This window comes from Siphateles boraxobius, unplaced genomic scaffold, assembly GCF_051911475.1.
Source record: "Siphateles boraxobius isolate OS27281-9 unplaced genomic scaffold, OSU_SipBor_1 269, whole genome shotgun sequence".
Lineage (NCBI taxonomy): Eukaryota > Metazoa > Chordata > Actinopteri > Cypriniformes > Leuciscidae > Siphateles > Siphateles boraxobius.
Window position 1 is genome coordinate 973,860 of NW_027508886.1, and position 19,862 is coordinate 993,721.

The 19,862-nt window shown below is 42.2% G+C and overlaps 7 non-coding genes across 7 annotated transcripts; all 7 read left to right on the top strand.

Moving 5' to 3' along the window:
* The first annotated feature begins 10,715 nt into the window (after window positions 1–10,715).
* On the top strand, window positions 10,716–10,787 carry trnaq-cug (transfer RNA glutamine (anticodon CUG)). The gene has a single exon. It is a non-coding gene; the product is annotated as a tRNA-Gln (tRNA).
* A 1,605-nt stretch (window positions 10,788–12,392) lies between these two features.
* Window positions 12,393–12,464, top strand: trnap-agg (transfer RNA proline (anticodon AGG)). Its single transcript has one exon. It is a non-coding gene; the product is annotated as a tRNA-Pro (tRNA).
* An 88-nt stretch (window positions 12,465–12,552) lies between these two features.
* On the top strand, window positions 12,553–12,626 carry trnai-aau (transfer RNA isoleucine (anticodon AAU)). The gene has a single exon. It is a non-coding gene; the product is annotated as a tRNA-Ile (tRNA).
* Window positions 12,627–12,719: 93 nt separating this feature from the next.
* trnaf-gaa (transfer RNA phenylalanine (anticodon GAA)) lies at window positions 12,720–12,792 on the top strand. Its single transcript has one exon. It is a non-coding gene; the product is annotated as a tRNA-Phe (tRNA).
* Window positions 12,793–12,862: 70 nt separating this feature from the next.
* On the top strand, window positions 12,863–12,934 carry trnaq-uug (transfer RNA glutamine (anticodon UUG)). Its single transcript has one exon. It is a non-coding gene; the product is annotated as a tRNA-Gln (tRNA).
* Window positions 12,935–13,243: 309 nt separating this feature from the next.
* trnaf-gaa (transfer RNA phenylalanine (anticodon GAA)) lies at window positions 13,244–13,316 on the top strand. Its single transcript has one exon. It is a non-coding gene; the product is annotated as a tRNA-Phe (tRNA).
* Window positions 13,317–13,406: 90 nt separating this feature from the next.
* On the top strand, window positions 13,407–13,478 carry trnaq-uug (transfer RNA glutamine (anticodon UUG)). Its single transcript has one exon. It is a non-coding gene; the product is annotated as a tRNA-Gln (tRNA).
* The last annotated feature ends 6,384 nt before the right edge of the window (window positions 13,479–19,862 follow it).

The window sequence follows — 19,862 nt, forward strand, 5'->3', positions numbered from 1 at the left end:
TCGGAAAACTCCCAGAGAGAAGTGAGGCATTTACCACTTCCAGGAGATCTGCTTCTAAGCTGTGTAACACATTTTTGAAAAAAGATGTGGGAAGTGCGTCAAGGGCGCAGGTTGATGTTTTTAGTTGCTCTACGGTTTCTTCCAAAATTTTGCCATCAATTTCTTCGAAATCAGACATAGTGGCTACTTTCTCGTGCTGTTGTCTGGTCTGCCTGACCCCAGCGCAACTCAAGGATGAGCTGATCACCTTTCTGATATTATTGATTTTCTCAGAGAAGAAAGAAGTAAACTCACTGCACTTTCTCACTGAGAGCATTTCACTGGGAATCTGGCTTGGGGGGTTTGTCAGTCTCTCTACAGTAGCAAAAAGAGTGCGCGTGTTGTTTATATTGCTGTTTATAATATTCGAGAAAAAAGTCTGTCTAGCTTTGCTTAGTTCCTTATTGAAAGCATGGATGCTGTCTTTGTAGATGTTATAATGGACTACAAGTTTTGTCTTCCGCCACATGCGCTCTGCTTTTCTGCATTGTCTTTTCATATTTTGCACTGCTGTTGAGTTTCTCCAAGGTGCTTTTTGTCATCCACTCTTCTTCCTGACTTTCACAGGAGCAACATCATCAATTACACTCTTAACTTTTGAGTTAAAAGAATCAAGGAGAAAATCAACAGAGTCAGCAGATATGCTTGGTGTTAAAGATATAGCCTTCATAAATAGTACACTAGTGTTCTCATTTCAGCATCTCTTCTTGACAGACACAGATCTAGCTTCAATGGCAGGAGAGATCAATATATCAAAGAAAATACAAAAATGATCAGACAGTGCTACATCCTTAATAACAATTGATGAAATGTTTAGACCCTTACTGATAAGTAAATCTAGAGTGTGTCCACGATTATGTGTGGGTCCATGTACATGCTGAGTCAGATCAAAAGTTTTTAACTCTTCGGGGTCGCCGATCACGCCGGCGTGATCAAGTTACATGACCAGTTTAAGACGTCGAAGCATAAAAACAAAGTCACGTTGAGCGCTGCCGTCCACTTCTGTCGAAAGTGCTGGCTTGAAATTCTATTTTACTTTTTGTTTTGTGTTGATAGACCAAGTAAAAACGGAGATATGATCATTTAAACTTTATATAAAAAAATACTGACGCGTTCGTAAAAGAACGCAAGATGGGATGCGACAGGCGTTGCATTTATTCTAATAACTTCGTCGGTTTTTGTCATAAAACAAAACGGAGAAAAATGTGTGAATCTGCTGACTCTGCTATTCAGGCTGCACATTTTAGGGAATGGAGGAGGAGCCAACTGAGCTAAGACGCAAAATTGAAAGGCAGAGGATTTACGGAGTTGATAAAGATAGACATATATACGTTATATATATAGAGAGAGATTATTGCTAGTTTTTGGAAGAGTTTGAGTAGATTTTGAGAGTAGTTTAGGAGTAGTGTAGATAGTTTAGGTAGTTTAGGAGTAGTTTAGGTAGTTTAGGAGTAGATTTAGCTAAACTGTTTTGAGGAGAGGCACAGATAAAAAATAAAAATAAAAAACACCTGATATTTGCTGTAAATAGTTGTATGTATAATTTGATTTTGTGTTCATTTTACCTATTGTATGGTATATTTGCACTATTGAGGAACCCTTCTTACTCAAGGAATGAAATCCCTGTAATGTAGATATCTGTGTAATTGTACATGAATTGTTTTGTAGAGTTTCTAAGCAAAAAAGAAAAGAAAAAACGCCTATTGCCCCACCTGCTTTTTGCTGCATATAGTTTAATTTTATCTCAATTTTAAATTTTTTATGTTGTATTTGCACTATTTGCGAACCCTCATACTCTGGGAATGCAAGGCCTTAAATATAGCTCTCTGAATAATTGTGTGCACAACATTTTTTAAAAAGTGGCTGAGCTAAAAAGAAAGAAAAAAAGCCTATGGCTACACACGCTTTTTTTTGTAAATCATACTTTTTTTGTATATAGGTTGATTATATCTGAATTGTACCTGTATATGTTGACATTTACAACTTGTGCTTACATTTTAAACCTTTTAAAATGCTACATTGAGCATGTTTGTGTTTTTTGTAGTAGAAAAGCTATAATTTTTCTATTCGGATTTTGTGTTTTTTGTGTGATTTTGGGTCCAGTATGTTGATAGAGTACATCAAAGTGAAAAACTAATTGTCTGATCATATAGGTGATGTTGTGCTGAAAAAAATTATACCAAACATTGGTATGGTAAACATTTTTTTATGTTGCAAAATTTAAAAAAAATAAAAGTAATCAAAAACGGCCAAAATAGCCCAAGACTCCGAAGGGTTAAAACAGTTTTGATTTCTTTTGCCATATTGTTTTCTGCATTATCTATGTGAATGTTAAAATCTCCAGCAATGGCAAAGCAGTCAAACTCTGAGGAAATTGTTGATAACAGTTCTGTTAAGTTCTCAGCAAAAGCTGGAGAGTATTTTGGAGGCCTGTAAACAATGATAAGTAAAATGCGTGGAGCACCTTTTAACACAATACCCAGATACTCGAAAGACGGGTAATTCCCAAATGATATTTGCTTACATTGATAGACATCTTTATAAAGAGCAGCTAAACCTCCGCCTCTTCTGACAGCTCTGCAGACACTCATAAAAGTAAAGTTAGGAGGGGCTGTTTCATTGAGGACTGTTGCACTGCAACTTTCTTCTAGCCAAGTTTCATTTAGCAACATAAAATCCAGCTTGTATGTGGTTATTAAGTCGTTGACTAAAAGTGATTTATTTTTAAGTGAGCGGATGTTTAAAAGTGCTAACTTAACAGTCTTACTTTTTGTCCCCACAGCAATCTTGGTATGTCGTGTAATAGGCACCAGATTAGATGGGTTTGCTGTACGGCTTTTGAAGGCCTTAGACTTTCTATCATGTAATCGAACAGCAATAGAAAAAGATACAGGCACACTGGGTTCCCGCTTGTTCTGTAAACATTTGAGAAAGTTATTGTTATAATAGCGAAAGTTATTGTTATAATCCCCCCCATAGCGGGGACCCGACACATATCACTGAGAGCTGGTATCAGTTGTTTTTGGTTCACCTCGAGCCGCTGGAGGAGGGTGTGGGCCCTGGCGCTGTGGCAGAGGCTGAAGAGCTCTCACAGGAGGAGGGGGAGGGGGATGGGGAGGGGGAGGGCGAGCTGGGCCCGCAGGCTTTGGTGGTTGTGGGGCCTGGCGTTTTTTGGTTGGTATCTGGGGGCTCGCAGCAAAAGAGTGGGATAGTCTAGTTCCAGCATGCACCAGTTGTTCCATTTTCTCTGAGAAGCACAGAAGTGGAGATGCTGGAGAGAGTGATAATGTTTCCGGTGAGAGGGATTTTTGCTCTGGTGTTATTGGAGGCTGTAATATGCTGTCCTGGTTTCCCTGGCTGTTTTCCAGAAAGTCGTCTATGGGTGCTGTATCTTGGAGCAGTGCTGGTATGTCACAGTCTGTCTGTGGTGAGCTCTGTGGGCAGGGCTCAGCTGAGATTGTGTCCGTGAGCAGAGGATGTTGTGGCTGAGTGGTGTTATCACTGTCCTTGTGTGATGTGTCAACCGCATGTCCATTCAGGTGCTGAAGTGAAATCCTGTGGTCATTCATACTGTATCCAGCTGTGTGTGTGCCATTCAGGTTGAGTGGATTGGCACACATTGCAGAAGGATGACGGAGGGAGAAGTAGATATTGTCCTTTAGCACTCTTGAACCAAGTTTGTTTGGGTGGTGGCCATCCTGTTGAAACAGTTGCCTCTGACTCCAGAAAAGATTGAAGTTGTCAATAAAGTTCACTCCTTTTATATTGCAGGTTTTTTGCAGCCATGTATTAAGCCCAAGCAACCGTGAAAACCTGTTTGTTCCTCTTGCTGGGAGTGGTCCACTGATGAATGTTTGAACTTTCAGTCTTTTAAGTGTTTCAAAAAGTTCATTGAAATCCTTTTTAAGAAGTTCCGACTGCTCTTTATGAATATCATTCTTCCCCACATGAATGATGAGTCGATTTGCAGTCTTATGTTTCATCAGAATGTTCTGAAGTTCCCTGTTTACATCAGAAGTTGTTGCTTGTGGAAGGCAGCACGTTGTTGTATCCCTGCTATTAATGTTTCTGATTACGGAGTCGCCCACTATCAGAGTCCTGGGCTCGGCTGCACTGTGAGCTGAGTGCCGCTGTCTGCTCGACCTTGAGCCCCAGTTAGCATCAGTGTTAGCTACTGGCTGATTCTGTCTGTGTGCGATCACATTCATCAAATTTGGGGATTCCTCATTCATTAATACTTCAAATCTGTTCTCAAGATGTATAGGCGGTGGTAGGAGACCAGTGTTTGCAGTCCTTGTCAGAGCCGTATCTGGGGTAGAGGATGCTACTGCAGTAATATGTGATGCTCGTGACAATCTGATGTCTCGAGTGCCTTTGGGTCTCGCACCCTGTTTGTGCCATCGGTTAGTAAAACGATCGGCTTGTTTCTCTACACTCAGTATGGCCTGTCGAGAAGCACTAGATTCATGGGACTCACCGGCTGTATGCTGAGGACGTCCATGACGAAGCTCTGTTGTGTGTTCCGTCTGGTTTGGTGGTCCCGCAATTAACTTTGTTTCAAGAATTGCAATCCTTTTTAAAAGTCTGTGGCAGTTGGAGCAGCAAGTAGATTCCAGAGGAGGCATTTTCTTATCCTTATGAATGTAGGCAGTTGTGTTTTCTCTTCCCCGGAATGTAAGCTTTCAGTGGGAGGCTGGTCGAATAAAATAATTCTGCTTTTTTTTGTAGTAATCCAAGCGTTTGAGCACTGTGCTGATTTGCTGAAGTTAAAATTAGGTGATAAAAGGAGATAAAATATAGAAATATAAAAGCGATAGAGCAAAGCGCGGAGCAGTAAGCGAGAGCGTCCGAACAGTAGCTGAGCAGGAAGTAGTCGTCATCAGTAGTAATTATCGTCATCTTTGCAACAGGTAAGTCTATTCTTCACGACTGTATAATCGATCATTATTTATTCATAAACAGTGTTTGTTTTTAGACAATTAAACATGCCAATAAAGCTAGCTAGCGTGTAATAGCACACGATTTCTTCTGTACATGTGAACCTGCAACTTTACCATGATATACAGTAAAAAACATGCCACTACTGTCAAGAAAATTAGCCGACCGCTAATTAAGCTATATCCTCCTTAAACCATTTTTTTTGTTGTTGTTAATTTAGTATTTTTTTGTGTCATTCATTACATTATTTTGAGCACAAGAAGATTTTTACTAAAACCTTTAAAAAAAAAAAGTTTAATTCATATATGTTATACTATACTATGTTATACACCAGTATACATATTTATGTTATCTTTTTAAATACTATGTTATACATATTTAAAAAGACATGAATAGGCAAAAACAAGTGTTTTTTTGTTTCAACAAATGATTCTCAACTATGTTATAAAAGATATACCAAAACGATTTGAAATACCATTTTAAGTTTTAGATCTGTTTGATGATCATATTATTATGAATTGTCATAAACGCCTTTATGTTATATTTGGTGTTTCTTAGTAATCTCCGCCACAAAAGCTAAACAAAACAAAACGATTTAAGCATGGCATGATACCAGCAAGATTGTACCAAGAAGTGTTATTTATTTTCTTATTAATAAGTTCATCACTGTCACAAACGAGACTCCCACTGTTCCTCCTGCTCACCACCAGAGGGAACCCTCTTCTGAATATTAAACCATTTGAACTACATTTCCCACATACCTGGCACTGATTACCTTGCACCTGACCTTCATCAGTGGACTATTTAAGGTGCTCTCAGACTCTCCTTCTTAGCGAAGTTTTGTATTTACCCTGGTAATCATCTCTGAGCGTTTCTTCCCGTGTTTTGTCTTCCCGTGGATTACTTTTGGACTGTCTATTCTCATCTTGATTCTTTGCTGCCTGCCCTGGACTATATTCTATACTGGACTGATTTATGTAAGTTTGCTGCCTGCCCTGATCTTATGCCTGTTTCTGGATTACGAGTTGCCTTATCTCTACTGTTGTGTTTGCTGGTGATTGACCCTGATTGTACGACCACGATTATAATAAAACTGCAAATGGATCCTCATTCTCCTGAAGCTTCATTACAATCACACTATTTACAATTTGTACACAAGGCAATTCAAAGTGATTCACAGTTGTATAAAAACAATAATGCTTATGCTCATAATAATAATAATCATTAATTATTATAATATTATAATAATTAACCTGTTAACCGTTGCCAGAGCGTCGGCGCACTGAAGCGGCTTTTTTTTTTATTTAGTTCAAATTTACTATCAGATTTAATGTTATACCTTGACAAACTATACATCATTAAAAAGATATAATACTCAAGATTCAGTATTTGACCACTATTGTATTCTGAGAAACTTATAGTGACAGTTATGTCTTAATTTGTGTCAGGAGTTATGAAATGAAAAAATGAGTCGATACCTTTAATATGAATTATGAGCGTCAGCTGGTCCATTCATAAAAATACACTCCGTGCTGTCGTCATGACAGCGATTCGCAAAAAATCATCGTCCCTCAGGGCTTTAGCTCAAAAATGTGCAGACTTGGAGAAATATTGATATATTCTCATAGATTCACATCATATTTCTATAGACAGGAATAATATTTATTGAATTTATACCCAAATGCGTCGATGTAATCATTATGATCGCTTCTTACTGAGATGTGCTGTGTTTTCAATTCATACCAATAGCCTGAGGGCGCTATATGCACAATAACAGTCCATATATGGACCACGAAGAAGACCCATAGTCATGTGACATTCCAGGATGTCACTGATACAGAAAGTAGCTGACAGAGATCGCTGTAACATGCAGATAAAGATGTTTTGAAGACAATAAACATGATTGCAATGATATTTGAGTTACCTGTGTTCTTCAAGCCATGCCAGGTATTTCATAATAATAGATTATATTTATAATGTAATGCTAATTGATATAGATTTCATCATCGTGCAGAACACTATAAATAATAAATTTTCCGTCGGATTTTTTTTTTATCTGAAGCCAAATTAGATCACAGAAGATTATTTAAAACACTCGACTTGCGTTATAAAGTAAGTTTGGAGCACAAACATGGTTTTAATCTCATAAATGGTCGTGTATTGATGGTGTGCTAAGCTAACATGCTAGCTAGCCCAGGTGCACCTGCCACCAGCAGTTATTGTTTTATGATTTTTTTCTAAATAGGAATGCTTACTGAAATGTTTCAGTGCATTTGATACCAGTTTCAAATATTTAGTGAGAACTTTGATAAAAGAAATTAGGGTTTGAAACCCTATGAATAGCCTGTGAATAGCCAGTCGTTAGTAGCTATAATGCAGACAAAAGAAATGCATATTTAGAGCCATAACCAGTCTGGAGAGGTGTAAATGTGTGCAGGGGAGACTTACACTGAATGGGGCTCGTTTGCACCACAAAATAATAGAGACAATAGACTGAATAGATGACTCAGAAGATGACTAAACATCAGTTTGCATTTGAGAGTCTAATCAAAATAAAGTAATTTGACATGATCTTGAAAAACATTTAACTAAATACAGAGTTTTAGACTTATCATTTGCAGATTTTAAATATAAAATGGTCACACATATGGCTTTAGCTGCAGTGCATTTCTAGATTGCTCCAGGGCCAACTTCAATTTTATTTTTATGAAGATGTTTCATAAAAATAAATTTCTAATAACTTTACAAAACTTTGAAGCTATTTAAACATTTTTTTTTTCATTATGACAATAATTATTTCTACATTTACAATAAACTACTAGGTGTCAGCTTTCAAATGAGATCATACTTGTGCTTTTAGTGCAAAGGGTTCATGAACTGTATCTGTTTAAGTTTGGGTATGCCATTTCTGGGGATTTTTCAAAAGTGGCCTTGAAGGTTAACAGGTTAATTACATAAAAAAGAAATGCTGTAGTAAAATACTTTCAGTTGGAATATGACAGCTATGTAACGTTCTGTTTATGCCTGTGTCCTTTCAGATTAAGTATGCATACCCGGTTTTACGAAGAACCTCTGAGGGTCGACTCCTTCGTGTTGGCAGGGAGGGCCAGGTGTAAGGAGGAGGTCCTGGCTGAGGCCACTGCCTTTGTGAGGCAGAATGGAGGGAATCCTGGAGACCAGTTCCTGGTTCTGGCTCACTGCAAGATCCAGTTTGGGAAACACCAGGGTCAGAGGTTCCTGTGGCTGCTGGAGAACTCACTGGGGTATGCCTGCTATCTGGTCAGAAGCATTTTGGGGGAGGAGGAGAGGGACAACCCACTGTCGGACAACAAACACCTGTTCCTCAGATACACCTCGCAGATCAGGGAGGTAGGCGAGGCTGTGGAGGTGTATCATATAAAACAGGCCATGCTGCAGGAGGCCCAGAGGACAGGAGACTCTGGATATCTGATGGTGGAGTTTGGGGATTTTAAGGGTAGGTCAATGAAGGAGGTGTATGAGGACCCAAGCAAGGAGGCCCAGGCTCTCATCACCTACCTGAAGAAGGCAAAGGCCAGGCCTAACACCAATATGGCCCTTTTCAAAGCATACGTGCTGAAGAGGCAGGCTCCAGCCCACGTGCCCACCACCACTGTGCCCACTGCATCTGTACTCACTGCTGCTGTGCCCACTGCCACTGTGTCTGTTCCTCCTCCACCTACTGCCACTAAGAACAGGCCACTGCTGGCGACCAATGTGAAGGCCCTGTTGGCGCGGGCGAAGCATTTATTTGCTTCACAGCTGGCACAAAAGATTTTGTCTCCAGCCAAACCCTGTAAGTGATTTGCAAGCTTTAAAATCTTTACAGTATATATTATGCAGTATATATGTCTAACGAAAATACGTATTCAACAGCTGCAGGACCACGTGTACATCCTGCGTCTGAGTCAGTGAGGCAACTGTAGCCTCGCAAGCTGAGGAACAACTTCCTCAAGGTATGTAAATCTTAAACAATATTTTACAAACAATTACAAATAAAACAAAACAGTATTTTTTTAAATGACATATTATTTTATTTCACAACACAGAGGAATGGCACTTCTCAGGTGTCAATCTACATTCACTCTTTGAGTGAACATCCTCAAAGGAAAAAAGATAATTTAAAGGTGTATGTAAAAGGTTTTATTTCATTTTTTATCGTAATCACTAACTAAAGCTCATTCTTGTCATCTCACACTTCCCCCACTCCCCTTGGAATAAGTGGCTGTTGTAGTGTTTGGTCTGCTTCGCTTCACACTTGGCTGATCCCATCTTTTTTTCTTCTTGTATTTCTTCTAATGGTGCTTGGATGAAAAACAGGATGATTTCACTGCTTCCTTCCATCTTTTCATCATCATGTCATCTCTCTACTAATCATACATGCTTTGCAGTAAACCTTGTAATCGCAGTAGCTGTCCAGCAGAGCTGAGAAAGTCATGCAGTGAAAGTCTAAAACAATAAGATAATTTTGTTGTGTTTTTTTACGCTCCAGCCACTGCAGGCTTGAGAGGCCCTGCTCCTACCCCGGCTCGTGCTACTGCCCCTGCTCCTGCCCCTTATCCTGCTCCTCCAGCATTTTGGACCCCTGGCCAGGTGTCCCAGTCGCCTGCAGAGCTTCCTGTCCACTGGAAAGAGCAACTCCCATCTTTCCAGCAAGGCCTTTAACCCCTGTCCCTCTGCACCAGGACCATCCTCACTACAGCCACCCACAGGACTGCAGCGCCCTGCCCAGCCTCCTCTGCAGTCTCCTCCTCTGCGCCCTGCCCAGCCTCCTCTGCAGTCTCCTCCTCTGCGCCCTGCCCAGCCTCCTCTGCAGTCTCCTCCTCTGCGCCCTGCCCAGCCTCCTCTGCAGTCTCCTCCTCTGCGCCCTGCCCAGCCTCCTCTGCAGTCTCCTCCTCTGCGCCCTGTTCAGCCTCCTCTGCAGTCTCCTCCACAGCCTTCTATCCAGCCAAGTGCTGCCTCTGCTCCTGCAACATCAACTGGGTCCAGTGTTGCAGACCAGGCTCCTGTAAGTAAGCTTCTCATTATTCGTGTGCAGTTGCTGCAGCGTGATTTCCAATGACCACAAAAAAAGAGGCCGCATTTCCTCTGTGCTGGAAACTTTGCACTGGCTACCTTTTAATTGTAGATTTAATCAAAAAATTGCGCTTTAAGCCATGCAAGCTGAATTGTTTGCGGCCCGGCAGCAGCGTGGAGGATGTATGTTTCGGCTCATTGGTATAGGGGTATGATTCTCGCTTAGGGTGCGAGAGGTCCCGGGTTCAAATCCTGGACGAGCCCATTATTAGGCTTTGCTTGTAATCTCTTCAGCCTGATTAGGGCAACCAGGATATTTATATCCCGGGTTTCGGCAGAGGAACCACGTCCGCCTCTTTTAGTCTACCTGATTCCACCTAGCCTCATCGCTATCTGGCTCTCAGACAGCCAGCTATCAGGAAGTGTTGTTTCCATGGTGTAATGGTTAGCACTCTGGGCTTTGAATCCAGCGATCCAAGTTCCAATCTCGGTAGAACCTTTTTAGGTTCTTTGCGGAAGGGTGGGAAAAAGCAGAGGTGATGCGCAACTGCTGACGTGGCAGTGAAATTGCCAATCTCAAACAGAGTCGGAATTGGGGAAACATGGGCTTAAAAAGCAAAGGCTTCATTTGCTCCTTGCTATCGTGCTTTTGGACTCAATGACTTAAATCTCTGCTGCTCATGGGAAAAGTTGACACACGCCAAGGTTCCATGGTGTAATGGTTAGCACTCTGGGCTCTGAATCCAGCGATCTGAGTTCAAATCTCGGTGGGACCTGCTTTTGCCAGGAATGTGTGCAGTACCTCGTTCGAAAAAAACTTTTTCGGCAGCACTGAGCCGCAAGAGCTCATCTAGGTAGTGCCCCTTGAAGGGGGGCGTAAAAAGGATGGACAGCACTGGAGAATGCAGGCATCGATCCCACTACCTCTCGCTTGCGCCTACTGCTTCCTACCGATTGAGCCAAAGTAAGCCCAAAGTAAGCCCACGTGAGCCAATCGTGTTTCTCTGCTGTGGCTTACTTTTGACCAATCGTGTTTCTCTCCTGTGGCTTACTTTTGACCAATCGTGTTTCTCTCCTGTGGCTTACTTTTGACCAATCGCCTTTCTCTCCTGTGGCTTACTTTTGACCAATCGCGTTTCTCTCCTGGCTCTGCTCCTGTGGCTTACTTTTGACCAATTGGCGACCGCTATTATTATCGTCATCTTTGTAACAGGTAAGTCTATTCTTCACGACTGTATAATCGATCATTATTCATTCATAAACAGTGTTTGTTTTTAGACAATTAAACATGCCAATAAAGCTAGCTAGCGTGTAATGGCACACGTTTTCTTCTGTACATGTGAACCTGCAACTTTACCATGATATACAGTAAAAAACATGCCACTACTGTCAAGATAATTAGCCGACCGCTAATTAAGCTATATCATCCTTAAACCATTTTTTTTTGTTGTTAATTTAGTATATTTTTGTGTCATTCATTACATTATTATATACATTACTCCAGCCCACGTGCCCACCACCACTGTGCCCACTGCATCTGTCCTCACTGCTGCTGTGCCCACTGCCACTTTGTCTGTTCCTCCTCCACCTACTGCCACTAAGAACAGGCCACTGCTGGCGACCAATGTGTAGGCCCTGTTGGAGCGGGGGAAGCATTTATTTGCTTCACAGCTGGCACAAAAGATTTTGTCTCCAGCCAAACCCTGTAAGTGGGTAAGTTTTTTCTTTTTTCTCCAGCCACTGCAGGCTCGAGAGGCCCTGCTCCTGCCCCGGCTCGTGCTACTGCCCCTGCTCCTGCCCCTTATCCTGCTCCTCCAGCATTGTGGACCCCTGGCCAGGTGTCCCAGTCGCCTGCAGAGCTTCCTGTCCACTGGAAAGAGCAACTCCCATCTTTCCAGCAAGGCTTTCAACCCCTGTCCCTCTGCACCAGGACCATCCTCACTACAGCCACCCACAGGACTGCAGCGCCCTGCCCAGCCTCCTCTGCAGTCTCCTCCTCTGCGCCCTGCCCAGCCTCCTCTGCAGTCTCCTCCTCTGCGCCCTGCCCAGCCTCCTCTGCAGTCTCCTCCTCTGCGCCCTGCTCAGCCTCCTCTGCAGTCTCCTCCACAGCCTTCTGTCCAGCCAAGTGCTGCCTCTGCTCCTGCAACATCAACTGGGTCCAGTGTTGCAGACCAGGCTCCTGTAAGTAAGCTTCTCATTATTCGTGTGCAGGTCCTGCAGCGTGATTTCCAATGACCACAAAAAAAGAGGCCGCATTTCCTCTGTGCTGGAAACTTTGCACCGGCTACCTTTTAATTGTAGATTTAATCAAAAAAATGCGCTTTAAGCCATGGAAGCTGAAATGTTTCCGACCCGGCAGCAGCAAGGAGGATGTATGTTTCGGCTCGTTGGTCTAGGGGTATGATTCTCGCTTAGGGTGCGAGAGGTCCTGGGTTCAAATCCCGGACGAGCCCATTATTGGGCTTTGCTTTTAATCTCTTCAGCCTTATTAGGGCAACCAGGATATTTCTGAGCAATTGGGGATAAAATGTGCCAGAGAGAGGCCGGTTAGCTCAGTTGGTTAGAGCGTGGCGCTAATAACGCCAAGGCTGCGGGTTTGATCCCCGTACGGGCCAATCATTTTCTCTCTGGGACCTTCGCTCTGCTCTTCTCGAAAATGACGGGCGGTCTCCCATACATCCATGCTGGCTAAACCGCACAAGTACCTGGCCGAAATAGCTCAGTTGGGAGAGCGTTAGACTGAAGATCTAAAGGTCCCTGGTTCAATCCTGGGTTTCGGCAGAGGAACAACCTCCCTCTCTTTTAGTCTACCTGATTCCACCTCTCAGACAGCCAGTTAGCAGTGTGTGTTGGTTCCATGGTGTAATGGTTAGCACTCTGGGCTTTGAATCCAGCGATCCGAGTTCAAATCTCGGTGGAACCTTTTTAGGATCTTTGCGGAAGGGAGGGGAAAAACAGAGGTGATGCGCAACTGCTGACGTGGCGGTGAAATTGGCACCCTCAAACCGAGTCGGAATTGGGGAAACATGGGCTTAAAAAGCAAAGGCTTATTTTGCTCCTTGCTATCGCGGTTCTGGACTGAATGACTTAAATCTCTGCACCTCATGGGAAAAGTTGACACACGCCGAGGTTCCATGGTGTAAGGGTTAGCACTCTGGGCTCTGAATCCAGTGATCCGAATTCAAATCTCGGTGAGACCTTCATTTGCCAGGCTAAACAGCACAAGTACCTGGCCGAAATAGCTCAGTTGGGAGAGTGTTAGACTGAAGATCTAAAGGTCCCTGGTTCAATCTCGGGTTTCGGCAGAGGAACCACGCCCTCCTCCTTTAGGCTACCTGATTCCACCTAGCCTCATCGCTATCTGCCTCTCAGACAGACAGCTGGGAGGGTGTTTTGGTTCCATGGTGTAATGGTTAGCACTCTGGGCTTTGAATCCAGCGATCCGAGTTCAAATCTCGGTAGAACCTTTTTAGGTTCTTCGCGGAAGGGAGGGAAAAAACAGAGGTGATGCGCAACTGCTGACGTGGCGGTGAAATTGGCACTCTCAAACCGAGTCGGAATTGGGGAAACATAGGGTGCTTCTCAATATCCCTCCTCGTCTCCTCGTTCCTCTGTCCTCCATCCTATGACCCGGAAACCGATCGAGCTCAGCCATCTTGAAGGACATCTCAATTCTCTAATTCAGCGTTTCCCAAACGGGGTGCCGCGGCACCCTGGGGTGCCTTCTGGCGAGAGCAGGGGTGCCGTGTAAAAACTCCATTAAACATTTTTAAATTGCTAAAATGTGTAAAAAAAATAATAATAAATGTATCATCATTCTCGCATCGTCTAATAACAACAAATAATGCACACAAATTTATAATAAAAAATGCAACTCATAAGTTTTCCGCGTTCGTTGAATTGCGGGGGTTCCTCATGATTTCATTCTCGTGCTTCATTCCCAGCGTCCACACATAAAGCTGCCTCTTTTTCATGGCTTGTTGCGCTTACGGTCAAATACACACGAAACATTGTCACAACGTCCGTCTTGCCGCATATTCACAAACACATCGGTTATGTCCGTACTGCTGTCAACGGTAACGCGTGCGATTAATGTTTTTCAGTTTTACGCGTTAAAAAAGATTTAAACACAATTAACGCAGCATCCGTTTTTTCTGTCATCCTTTGGCTAGCCTTACATTATATAATCACGTTCTTATTCATGCAAATGCTTTTAAACCATGCAACCGCGAAAAGACAAAAGAGAACGCGCTGTCTGTGAATGTCCTGCTGACACAGGACGACGCGCATCGCGTGCCAGAATCGAATTCTCTTTCGTGCTTGAACGAATAATAACACACAGTTATGACAAAATGTCCGTTTTGTTGAGTATCCTCATGAGAGCAGTCTTAAATTAGTTAAAATCTTAAATTAGAGTTGTGAGAAGATGGGACGCGTGTGAGATAAACAAGTGCAGCAGTGACAACAGAATCAAAGAACAGGTAACAGAGAAAATTACTCACTGCTCTTGACTAAAGAACGCTTGTAGCTTTAATAAGGATTCATCTATATTTAATTTATTATTTATGCAGTGAAGACTGTAAAGTGTTTGATAACTTTATTCAATTTCTGTGTATTTCCTGACATCAGTAGCAGTATTGGTATCAGTGATACTGGGCTTCATTCATAAAAAAGATGCCATTAAACAATTATTTAAAATATACTGTCTTTATGTTGTTTATACATTAATTTGGAGATTAACTGTGAAATTATTACATTATAAAATATATTAAAAACAAGCTATCTTGTGCAATTATAACAAAATTATCCCAATATAAAAACACAAATAGGCCTACACTGAGTGAGCAAACATTTAGGTGAGATTTGCAATGGTAATTGAGCAATGTTTTGCTGAATTATGAATAAAAGCCTTAATTAAATATGTCATCATGTAAAGTCATCTCTGCAGAAGAAATTAATGATTTCCTAGACTTTAAATGGATGGACAAAAAAATTGATAATATTAAAAAATATCTATATGACAGTAGGCCTATATACGGCAGTTATTCCCTGTGGTATTGAAAATCAATACATTTCAAGATATAGTATCAAAGTAGTATCGTGACAACACTAGTGTAGGGTGCCACAATTTTTTTTTAAATTTTCAAAGGGTGCCTCGACTGAAAAAAGTTTGGGAAACACTGCTCTAATTGCACCTCGAGGAGTGAGGAGGCTTTCAGAGGAGTCATGAGCGAGGATACACAGTTGTATCCTATGCGGAAGTGTTTTATTGACTAAACGTGACGCACGTATACATTCTCCTCCCCCTTCACATCGGTCACAATCTGTTTTAAAGTATACTTTACCTTTGCAGTTTATATAAACCACACATTACACATATTTCAACAGGGTATCTTGCTTTATTATTATTTATTATGAATTTCTTAAATAAACAAACTGCAACAACATGAGGGCAGATCCTTTGAGCGCTGCTGATGACGCTATGAAGTGACGCTCGAGTGATCAAGTATTCCAATGTATAAAAAAGCTTTCATTCGATTCCTCCATCCTCATTTTTGTCATTAATTACATTATTTTGAGCACAAGAAGATATTTTACTAAAACCTTTAAAAAAAAAGTTTAATTCATATATGTTATACTATACTATGTTATACACCAGTATACATATTTATGTTATCTTTTTAAATACTATGTTATACATATTTAAAAAGACATGAATAGGCAAAAACAAGTGTTTTTTTGTTTCAACAAATGATTCTCAACTACGTTATAAAAGATATACCAAAACGATTTGATATACCATTTTAAGTTTTAGATCTGTTTGATGATCATATTATTATGAATTGTCATAAACGCCTTTATGTTATATTTGGTGTTTCTTAGTAATCTCTGCCACATAAGCTAAACAAAACAAAACGATTTAAGCAGGGCATGATACCAGCAAGATTGTACCAAGAAGTGTTATTTATTTTCTTATTAATAAGTTCATCACACTATTTACAATTTGTACACAAGGCAATTCAAAGTGATTCACAGTTGTATAAAAAACAATAATGCTTATGCTCATAATAATAATAATCATTAATTATTATAATATTATAATAATTTATTACATAAAAAGCAAATGCTGTAGTAAAATACTTTCAGTTGGAATATGACAGCTATGTAACGTTCTGTTTATGCCTGTGTCCTTTCAGATTATGTATGCATACCCGGTTTTACGAAGAACCTCTGAGGGTCGACTCCTTATGGGGCCAACTGAGGAGGCCAATAGGAGGGAGATTGTGTTGGCAGGTAGGGCCAGGTGTAAGGAGGAGGTCCTGGCTGAGGCCACTGCCTTTGTGAGGCAGAATGGAGGGAATCCTGGAGACCAGTACCTGGTTCTGGCTCACTGCAAGATCCAGTTTGGGAAACACCAGGGTCAGAGGTTCCTGTGGCTGCTGGAGAACTCACTGGGGTATGCCTGCTATCTGGTCAGCAGCATTTTGGGGGAGGAGGAGAGGGACAACCCGCTGTCGGCCAACAAACACCTGTTCCTCAGATACACCTCGCAGATCAGGGAGGTAGGCGAGGCTGTGGAGGTGTATCAGAAAAAACAGGCCATGCTGCAGGAGGCCGAGAGGACAGGAGACTCTGGATGTCTGATGGTGGAGTTTGGGGATTTTAAGGGTAGGTCAATGAAGGAGGTGTATGAGGACCCAAGCAAGGAGGCCCAGGCTCTCATCACCTACCTGAAGAAGGCAAAGGCCAGGCCTAACACCAATATGGCCCTTTTCAAAGCATACGTGCTGAAGAGGCAGGCTCCAGCCCACGTGCCCACCACCACTGTGCCCACTGCATCTGTCCTCACTGCTGCTGTACCCACTGCCACTGTGTCTGTTCCTCCTCCACCTACTGCCACTAAGAACAGGCCACTGCTGGCGACCAATGTGAAGGCCCTGTTGGCGCGGGGGAAGCATTTATCTGCTTCACAGCTGGCACAAAAGATTTTGTCTCCAGCCAAACCCTGTAAGTGATTTGCAAGCTTTAAAATCATTACAGTATATATTATGCAGTATATATGTCTAACGAAAATACGTGTTCAACAGCTGCAGGACCACGTGTACCACCTGCGTCTGAGTCCGCAGCCCGGAGACAGCTCTTTACATGTGGTGAGTATCACTTAACGCATACAAGTGTGTTGGTGACATGTGCTTAGTGTTTTATGTTATTTTACAGACTCTGCTGCTACGGATTTTTTTGAGGAGGAAGATGACCTGGAGATGGCAACTGTAGCCTCGCAAGCTGAGGAACAACTTCCTCAAGGTATGTAAATCTTAAACAATATTTTACAAACAATTACAAATAAAACAAAACAGTCTTTTTTAAATGACATATTATTTTATTTCACAACACAGATGTAGCGACAATGAGTCTTACATTAAATTAGCTCAAATTATATATAGGGAATTTAATAATTAATCATGAATGATTAATATATTGCACATTACAGTTAAATTATCGAAGCTGAAAATAGATCGATTGTATATATGAATGATCACCATAATGGGTTATGGTTCGTCATTAATATATCAATAGTCTTATTACAGATTGATTATATGAGATAACCTTAAATGGAATTAATTTAGTTATCGAACAATCTGTTTGTCCAGCAAACGGCCGTAATATTAACATCAATTTTCAAAAAAAATTATCTCTTTCTTATAATTCCAAAAAAGCTATTTTCTGGCCAGGAAAAATCACCTTCTTGTTATTATAAAATTTAGGTTACTGAAATAGCAACGAATTGTAAAGCTTTGTAGCTAAAGGGTCGAACACTTCATTGACTTTGTAAAAATGAGCACTTTAGACAATTAGCAATCAAGAATATAATGGTTTTAATAAAAAAAACCTTACCTACTTGCCACGGAATAGGTGGTTTTCGGACGCCTCTAGTGGGCGATAGAGAGCATATTGCCCCCTGTGTCCAATTACAGCTTATTGCATGAAGGCCGGGGTTAGTACTTTTCAAAAACAGTGGGTTATTGGACAAATAGTGGCTTCGTGGACAGTGGAATTATGGGATGGCACTGGGTGCTATGGACTCTGGGTGGCCTGCTGAGTGCAGTAAATTAGTTACCATCATGACAGGAACTTTAATTCAAATGTCTATCAAAGAAACTGTCTGAATATCCCCATTCAATCGATGGCAGGTGGGATTGTGTCCGATTGCAGCTTATTGCATGAAGGCCGGGGTTAGTACTTTTCAAAAATAGTGGGTTATTGGACAAATAGTGGCTTCGTGGACAGTGGAATTATGGGATGGCACTGGGTGCTATGGACTCTGGGTGGCCTGCTGAGTGCAGTCAAATAGTTACCATCATGACAGGAACTTTAATTCAAATGTCTATCAAAGAAACTGTCTGAATATCCCCATTCAATCGATGGCAGGTGGGATTGTGTCCGATTGCAGCTTATTGCATGAAGGCCGGGGTTAGTACTTTTCAAAAATAGTGGGTTATTGGACAAATAGTGGCTTCGTGGACAGTGGAATTATGGGATGGCACTGGGTGCTATGGACTCTGGGTGGCCTGCTGAGTGCAGTCAAATAGTTACCATCATGACAGGAACTTTAATTCAAATGTCTATCAAAGAAACTGTCTGAATATCCCCATTAAATCGATGGCAGGTGGGATTGTGTCCGATTGCAGCTTATTGCATGAAGGCCGGGGTTAGTATTTTTCAAAAAATGTGGGTTATTGGACAAATAGTGGCTTCGTGGACAGTGGAATTATGGGATGGCACTGGGTGCTATGGACTCTGGGTGGCCTGCTGAGTGCAGTAAATTAGTTACCATCATGACAGGAACTTTAATTCAAATGTCTATCAAAGAAACTGTCTGAATATCCCCATTCAATCGATGGCAGGTGGGATTATGTCCGATTGCAGCTTATTGCATGAAGGCCGGGGTTAGTACTTTTCAAAAATAGTGGGTTATTGGACAAATAGTGGCTTCGTGGACAGTGGAATTATGGGATGGCACTGGGTGCTATGGACTCTGGGTGGTCTGCTGAGTGCAGTAAATTAGTTACCATCATGACAGGAACTTTAATTCAAATGTCTATCAAAGAAACTGTCTGAATAACCCCATTCAATCGATGGCAGGTGGGATTGTGTCCGATTGCAGCTTATTGCATGAAGGCCGGGGTTAGTACTTTTCAAAACTTTTCAACGGGAAGTTTGCCCAATATAGTGGGTTATTGGACAAATAGTGGGTTCGTGGGATGGGGGCGTGGCCCGGGAGTGGGGGGGGTGGTCCAGTGACTTTTGGTAAATATAGTGGGTTATTGGACAAATAGTGGGTTCGTGGGACGGGGGCGTGGCCAGGGAGTGGGGGGGGGGTCAACGGGAAGTTTGCGCCATATAGTGGGTTATTGGACAAATAGTGGGTTAGTGGGACGGGGGCGTGGCCAGGGAGTGGGGGGGTGGTCCAGTGACTTTTGGTAAATATAGTGGGTTATTGGACAAATAGTGGGTTCGTGGGACGGGGGCGTGGCCAGGGAGTGGGGGGGGGGGGTCAACGGGAAGTTTGCCCAATATAGTGGGTTATTGGACAAATAGTGGGTTCGTGGGATGGGGGCGTGGCCCGGGAGTGGGGGGGGTGGTCCAGTGACTTTTGGTAAATATAGTGGGTTATTGGACAAATAGTGGGTTCGTGGGACGGGGGCGTGGCCAGGGAGTGGGGGGGGGGTCAACGGGAAGTTTGCGCCATATAGTGGGTTATTGGACAAATAGTGGGTTAGTGGGACGGGGGCGTGGCCAGGGAGTGGGGGGGGTGGTCCAGTGACTTTTGGTAAATATAGTGGGTTATT